Source organism: Leuresthes tenuis, unplaced genomic scaffold (genome assembly GCF_036924035.1).
Source record: "Leuresthes tenuis unplaced genomic scaffold, fLeuTen1.0.hap1 SCAF_4, whole genome shotgun sequence".
NCBI lineage: Eukaryota > Metazoa > Chordata > Actinopteri > Atheriniformes > Atherinopsidae > Leuresthes > Leuresthes tenuis.
In genome coordinates this window covers 31,967,206-31,975,471 of record NW_027325358.1, presented here as the reverse complement: position 1 = coordinate 31,975,471, position 8,266 = coordinate 31,967,206, and the positions used below count along the sequence as shown (strand labels likewise).

At 41.7% G+C, this 8,266-nt stretch overlaps 1 non-coding gene across 1 annotated transcript; it reads right to left on the bottom strand.

The window, feature by feature from the left end:
• Positions 1-1,279: 1,279 nt before the first annotated feature.
• Positions 1,280-1,467, bottom strand: LOC140306161 (U2 spliceosomal RNA). The gene has a single exon (XR_011915515.1). It is a non-coding gene; the product is annotated as a U2 spliceosomal RNA (small nuclear RNA).
• Positions 1,468-8,266: the final 6,799 nt, after the last annotated feature.

The following is an 8,266-nucleotide window of genomic DNA, read 5'->3' as shown; positions in this document are numbered from 1 at the left end:
AACCTTTTCTTACCCGCCTTTTACAAACTATGGTCGGACATTCAAACCTTCTTGTGGCCGAACACATCCACTTCTGCTTTTGATGATGTATAGTTGGGCATTCACGTCTTTTCTTACCCATTTTTCAGTAATTATTGGTGGACTTTCACACCTTCTTGTAGCCGAACAACTCCGCTTCCGCTATTGATTGTGTACAGTCGGGTTTTTTAACCTTTTCTTACCCGCTTTTTACCAACTATGGCCGGACATTCGCAGCATCTTACAGCGGAACACCTCCGCTCCCTCTTTTGATGGTGTATGTTCGGACATTCGCACCTTGTCTTACCCGCTTTTTATAAAATTTAGTCGAACATTCACACCTTTTTGCAGCCGAACACACTTTTTTGCAGCCGAATTTGGGCATTCGAACCTTTTCATACCCACTTTTTACCAACTATGGTCGGACATTCACACCGTCTTACAGCGGAACACCTCCGCTCCCTCTTTTGATGGTGTATGTTCGGGCATTCGAACCTTTTCTTACCCGCTTTTTACAAACTATGCTCGGACATTCAAACCTTCTTGTAGCCGAACACATCCACTCCTGCTTTTGATGATGTATGGTTGGGCATTCGAACCTACTTGTTGCCCGCTTTTCATTAATTATGGGTGGACATTCACACCTTGTCGCAGCCAAACACCTCCGCTCCCTGTTTTGATCATGTATGGTTGGACATTCGCACCTTTTCTCACCCGCATTTTGCAAACTATGGTCGGCCATTCACAGCTTCCTCTCCACCATACTTGTATGGTGGGATATTCACACCCACTTGCATCCGAAGACCTCCGCCCCCACTTTTGTTGATATTTAGCCGATCATTCGCACCTTACCCGCTTTTGGCCAACTATGGCCTTCTTGCAGCCAAAAACCTCTGATCTCGCTTTTGATGATGTAAGGTTGGGCATTCAGACCTTGCTTCACCTGCTTTTCATCAAATATAGTCGGACATTCACACCTTCTTGCAGCCGAACACTTCCGCTCCACCTTTTAGTTTTCTATGGGGCATTCACACCTTTTTTTACACCGCATTTTATAAAAACACCACAGGAACACCGTATTGAGGCTTTGTTCTGACCGCTCATTCGGTGTCGCGTTTCTTTCAAGCAATTCTCCTGGTTAGCCCGCACTCGGCTCGCTCCCAGAGCCGTGTTAAAGTCTGCTTCGCATTCACTCTCTTTTCTCAGCAGATTAAAAGAAACTTCCATCCTGCACCGCTGTTTGCTTTTTCACAAGAGCAGAGGAGAGCGCACCGTTCCCAGCAGCACTGCAGTACCGGGTCGATGCTTGGAGTGAACGGAGCAAGCTCCTTTTTCAACTCCTATTGATAAAAATCCATTTAATATGTAGTCCTTGCATAGACATATCACATATTAAACTGATAAGTACAGATACTACACTTGATCTTAGCCAAAAGGCCGAGAAGCGATATCTGTCCACTGGTTCACGTCCGAGGGCCCTTCCTGGCACAATGCGCACTTGTAGCGGTGTTCTTTTTATGGCCATAGTGTCACTTTGCACCTCCGCCCACCCGCTGCACTGAGCACTCTTCAGCCCTTTTAAATGGTATAACTTTACACTACCACACGCTCCAGCGAGCACCATTCAAGCAACAACTTTGCACTCCAGCTTCGAACATCGGCACAAGTAAGGCGACTCTACTCAGAGAAGTCACTCTGCACAGTAACAAGATTTCTTTTGCACAGACAGAAAGGGCTTCATCCGCAAAGGTAAAGCCTGCCAAAAATAGAAACAACTCATTAGTGCTGCTCAACGTTGTACTTTGCAGTAAAAGAAAGAGCAAATCTAAAGTTTCAGGAATCCGAGAATAAGCTTACTTTCATGAGTTCTTCACGATTTCGGATTTTGCTATAAAATGAATTCCTTCACTCAAACTAAATTAAAACTGCTAAACCGCTAATCTGTTACATACAAGGCAGATGTCAAATTCACCGAAATAGGATCTAAGGGTATTTGGCCAATCGAGCCGTAGCAGCTTCGGTAAAAGAGTATAAGTTGAAGAGTTTGTGAATAAAGGTGTGCGCACACATAGTGAGTTGTATGAAAATAGGCAGGGAGCAATGCCGGCTGGGGTATATGTTCTTGTATGTTGTCTGACTGTTTGATTTGAATGTGTTGCGTAAGTGTTCTGTTGAATGTTACATGTTTGGGCTTTGACACGCTTCACTGTGGTTGTTAACTGTGTGGTGTGTCCTGAAATGTTATATGTTTGGGCTGTGTGACATGCTTAATGCTTTTCAGTAGCAACCCACTTATTCATATATAGCAACTGACAACATAAGAAGTCCGGACATACTTTGATAGTAGTTGTAGAAGTATCCTTATTGATAATAGATAAACTAATTCATAGTGATAGAACAGTAGATGAACAGGTGCCTGCACATGTCTCATGAAAATAAAATGGGTGTATGATTGCTGACGGCAGAGCAATACTGCCAAACTTATGAGTTCTTGTGGCAAACTTGATTCAGTGTCTTGACGTGTATACGCTGTTTCGCTGACTTGTCACAAGAAACAAAGTGTGTTTGATAAGATCCGACCATTTTATTACGGGAGGATCAGTATGTATGGATTCTGATGTGACTGATAAACCCATTCGTATCTTAAGCATAATCTAATACGTGAGACAACGCCCTGGCACACAATCAAAAAAAAAAAGAGAGAGAGCGGTTTTGTGTCCCCACAGTCCATAATGTAGAAAAGAGAGAAAAAAGCCTTTCTGATTTGGTGTGTGTGCTCACAGTGCAGAGTGTAGAGAAAAGAGAGAAAAGAAAGCCGTTTTGGTGTCACGGGTGTTGTGACTTACACACACACATTTCTGAATTGAGAAAGGAAATTATTTTAGAGAAAGCACTAGAGTTTAGATCCCACATTTGTTGATAGGCATTCATTTAATTTTTCTTTTAATCAGTTTTAAAGTGAATACTAACTGAGAAATGAAAAAGGTGAAGAGTTTAGAAGCTTGGTTCAAGAGCAAAACTTGGTTTATGATCAGCTGAGTCTCTAAACAGAACAGCAAAGGGCTTCATCGAATATTTAAAAAAGATTCAGATTGTTAGAATATCCAGAATTTATAGGAATGGTGGTGATTACTCTTATTTTCTAGAATGGAAATAACTGCACCATGTCTGTTTTATGAATTTAAGGGGCTAAAAAGTTTTGTTCTCGTTTTTCTATGATTAACCGAATGTATGTGAGAGTCCAAACAGACAGAAGGGTTACGGCCGAGCGCTGGACCTTCCAAAAAAGATGAGACAGGCTGGACCTGTGCCATACTAGTTAAGACCTGCCTGTGGATAACAGGTTCTTTAAACTCTCACACACACAAACTCACACACGTTTGCACACATACACCCATACACACACACATTCTTGAACTTGCTGCAAGATTAAACATTTGCATTAACTGACTCCAGCAACTCTGAGTCTCATTGAGAGACTTTTCTCAACAATTGGGTCCTCAAACCAGATCTCAACGTTTTTTCCGCTTTCCAGGGTCGGAGCTGAAACCGTGCACGGGGGAGTCCAGTACTCCTAATGAAAGACCCCCTGCTGAATTGCGGTAATTAGGGGCCAGTGTCCACTGAAAGGGGGAAAAAGGGACGAGATCGTACTTTTGAATCAATGGCCAGAAGCCATTGGCAGTGCAGGCATCAACAATAATGGTGTTATTTCACCCATTAACACTTAAGGTACCTCATGCAGTGGCTGTGATATGGTTACTTAACAAAATATCTTTACCAGACATCTCTCCTACATAACAGTTCTTCTTTCACAGCCACACCTTGTTGTCACACTGCTACCTACCCCACAGATGGAAAGCCTCATGATTGCATGTCAGAAATAACCATCAGTGTTTTACCCAGGCCAGACTTAACTGATATACGTTATGAAAATGCAGAAATAACTATATTTATTCAACAGGTCAAGCAAAAAACCCTGATGGCACAAATGCTACAGGATTTGCAGTAGTAACAGAAACTGAAGTTTTCTTAATACAACCACTACCAAAAAATTACTCTGTTCAAGCAGTCGAATTGGTAGCTTTAACTGAAGCTTGTAAATTAAATAACAAAAAGGTTGTTAACGTTTACACTGACAGTCAGTATGCCTTCTCAACTGTACATGTGTTAACACAGCATTGGAAAAACAGGTATGTTGACATCCACAGCTAAATGTATAAACTACAAATATTTTAGCATTATTAGATGTTATTCAATTGCCATCTACAATAGACTCGTATGAATGACCGGAAGGAAAACCATACTGCCAAAGAATTTGTTTAAATATGCTGCAGTATTGAGCCACGCACCATGTCATGTCTCAACAGGAGGGATGGAAGCAATAATGAACAAGGTTTTTACAGCATATGGTTTTACTAATTATTGAATTTTTTTTTTTAGAATAAATAAATGAATAAAGTTTTGTCTAGCAGGTCAAATATGTGCAAAATACATTCCACAGGGCAATCTAAGACCAAAACGAAGATAATTCCCTAAGCCAGTGTATCTTTTTCAACATATTTGTTTGGATTTCATTATTTCATTATTGTGTAGATTTCATTGAACTAAATTAATGTTAAGGGAAACGATTCTGCTCAGTGACAACAGAGGTTTTTACCAAATGGTCTGAAATATTTCCATGTGCACAAGCAGATGCACTCTCAGTAGCAAAATCACGCGTAAAATAACTCATTTCTAGATTTGAAATTCCTGAAAAGATCTTCAGTGATAATTTGACACACTTTGTAAACTATGTCATCTCACTGATGGCAAAGAACTTAAAATAGATCTTAGAAACCACTGTGATATAGAAGGTTTCGCTAACACATTGGAATTGTTTTACTATTTACATATGCATGTGCAGTGAAGAATTGCTTGCTGCTGATAAATGCAAAGAAGAACAGCTTACACATAGATGCTCACATATAGGCTGCTGAATGCAATGAAGACCTGCTTATCCAGTAAAGTTCAATGTCAATGTGTAATATTCAATTAGGATTTGCAAAACAGTGAAGTTAAACAATGAATGGGTCCATAGTCGGTATGAGAAGACTACAGGAATATTTACCTGGGTGTACGTTCAAACAGAGATGAGAAAATTGCGATAAATTATTGTTTGTTTGTTTGTTAGTATGTATATGAATGTTATGTGTATAAACTGTGTTGAGTTGTAGTTACTCAGTAGTGTCTCAGTGAAACAACCGACGGGGGAAGCCTTGCGGTGACAACAAAAGCAGTGTTTTACTGATCAGTCAAGTTGCTCCAGTGTACTCCATACAAACTGGTTGGCTACTGAAGGGATAGAAAATGGGGAATACTTGTTTTAAAGCAAACAAGGAATTAGATGGGAAAAATACATGTTTTAACGGGACCCAGACAATATTATATAGATATCGCCACTGAAGTAAAGAACATTTACGTGGGATGGTGTGAGGGTCCTCGTTTGGCTGACGTTCGCTGATATGCTCGCCATGCTCAGAACCAAGTTGAGACGCGTAAGACAACCAAAAGGGACAAGTGTGAAAAGGAGCTGCATTTGGCAACCATGACCATGTATTACGCAGTTGGTGTAAACAGAGGACGAGGCCGAAGTCGAAGACGTGGACGTGTGGGAGAGGAGGTCGAAATGGGCCACGCCAGAGCTATGATCCGAATATTTGTTTTTACTGTGGCCAGACTGGACACTGGAAGAAGGACTGTCCACAGCTAAAAAGTGATGAAATTGGGCAAAAGGCTGACTGAGGGTGGGAGGCAGGTTCTGGACGTCACGCGGCAGCGGAGCCTCCACTAATGGGTGATAGCACAAACACACTCACACATTTTTCCTGCTCTGTGTAGTGAAGCAACGCTTGCCGACTGTGATTCACGTAGTAAAGTTTTGCATGCTATTTCCGTCCTAGAGCAAAGATATTTCTCTCAGAATATAGGAACTTATGTTCATCAGTAGTGACGTCAGGGGAGTTTGATTGCCCTCCAAAGTTAAGTGGAAACCACGTTTACTGTATGTCTGCATCAGGCCAGGTTGTGAAGGAGAAAATGACAATGCCCATTGCGTGTTGTCACTCCCGATGAGCTCTCCTTCAAACACTCATTTTTGTTATCAGAGTTGTGTCCCATTAACCTGATGGGCTGTGATCTCATGTGTAAATTAGGCATTATTTTAACTTCTACACCAGAGGGTGTTAAGGTTATGTTACAGCCTGACAAAGTTTTCACAGCAGTGCAGTTTGATTCATCGGCACTTACATATGCTTATGAGTGGAAACTTCCCAGCTCTCCTTTTTCACAACAACTAGTGGAAGAAGCAAAAGCGTTAGTTTCACCCCTTTCTGATTTCATGCAACCTACTGATTTGCACTGCACATCACACATTTCTTTGGGGCCTGACAATGACTATGAGAAGAAGTGAAAAAATATGTGCGCCTACTTTATTGGCTGTGTCGCTCACTCCAGAGCACTTCGATTTTTTTAATGTTTGTGGTACTCGCCCTCACATTTCCTTGGCCAAACGTACACACAGGCAGTGACAAGGTGTGGGAGAGTTTGTTGCTACATGTCAGAAAGAAATGGAGTGGACCGTTTCACCTGCTGATCCAAATTTGATGTTTTCTGAACGATTGTCAGCACACAAAAAAAACATTTTTGAGTACAATGCATTGTCAAAGAACTGTGGACTTAATTCCTACCACAGAATCACATTTTGAAGCATGTTTTTTATCTGAAACAGATTTGTCTTCGATACCCATGTTGGCTGAAGTGCCCAATGATCTTTGGGCTAAGAGCAAATATGATGTGGGGTTGATAAAAGGCTGTGAACCAGTAATTGTCACCCCTAAATCAGACTTTTGTCCATGTAAAAAACAATACCCTTTTAAGCCTGAAGCAATTAAAGGGATTAAACCTGTTTTTCAATCTTTTCAGAAAACAGGCGTTATTGTTCCTTTTGAAAATTCACCTGTGCTTACTCCATTGATTCCTGTTAAAAAGATTAAAGATGCTGGCCAGCCAGATGAATGGCGTTTTGTACAGGACCTCCAAGCGGTGAATGCTGCAGTTCAGCCACATGCTCCTACTGTGCCCAACCCACACACTATTTTGTCTCAAATTACATCAGATGCACAGTTTTTCTCAGTGGTTGACTTGTCGCCAGTGCACCCTGATAGCCCATTTTGGTTTGCTTTTTAGTTTGAAGGGAGATCTTGGACTTTTACCCGGTTATGCCAGGGGTACTGTGAAAGTCCCACTATTTACAATGCTGCCCTCAAAGCTAGTCTGGATTAACTTCAATCAACCACAGGCTCTGCTCTTTTGCAGTATGTGGATGACATCCTTTTATGTAGTCCATCTAAACAACAGTGTGAAAAAGACAGTGAATCTGTTGAAACATCTTCATTCTTATGGCCATAAAGCCAGCCTTTCTAATTTACAGTTTGTACAGGACGAAGTCACCTTTTTGGGTCATGTGATTTCTAAGGATGGGGGCTCACTTTCTCCTAAACGTGTTGCTGCAGTTCAGATCATTCCTAAACCGGTTACTAAAAAACAGCTTATGTCATTCTTAGGTATAACATCTTACTGCAGGAACTTTATTCCTAACTACTCTTTTCTCGAAGCTCTCTTAGGTGCTCTTATCCATGGTAAAGGCCTCCAGTCAGCTGATCGTGTTCCATGGACTCCTGAGGCTGAATCAGCCTTTAGTCAGCTTAAGCTGGCTCTTCAAACAGCACCAACACTTGGCATTCCAGATCCTCATAAACCTTTCATACAGGCAGTTGATGAGAAGCATGGTTGTATGACATCTGTTCTTATGCAGGAACATGGGGCAGGCAAAGGCCAGTGGCTCATTTCTCAGCAAAACTGGACTCTGTGGCTGCAGGCCTGCCTGGTTGTCTTCGTGTTGTTGCAGCTGCAGAGAAAGCTGTCCTGGCCTCCCAAGATATTGTGGGCTACGCTAATTTGACTGTTTTGGTTCCTCATGCTGTTGCCATTATTCTTCTCGAGCAGAAAACTTCACATCTTTCAACTGCTCGTTGGCTCAGATACACCTCTGTGATATGCCAAATGTCACTGTTAAACGTTGTACTGTTCTGAATCCTGCTACTTTGCTTCCGACTCCTGAGGATGGGGAGCCTCATGACTGTGAAGCTGTTTTGGAACAAGTTTGTACACCCCGACCTGATCTTTTAGAGACTCCTCTTCCAAACTC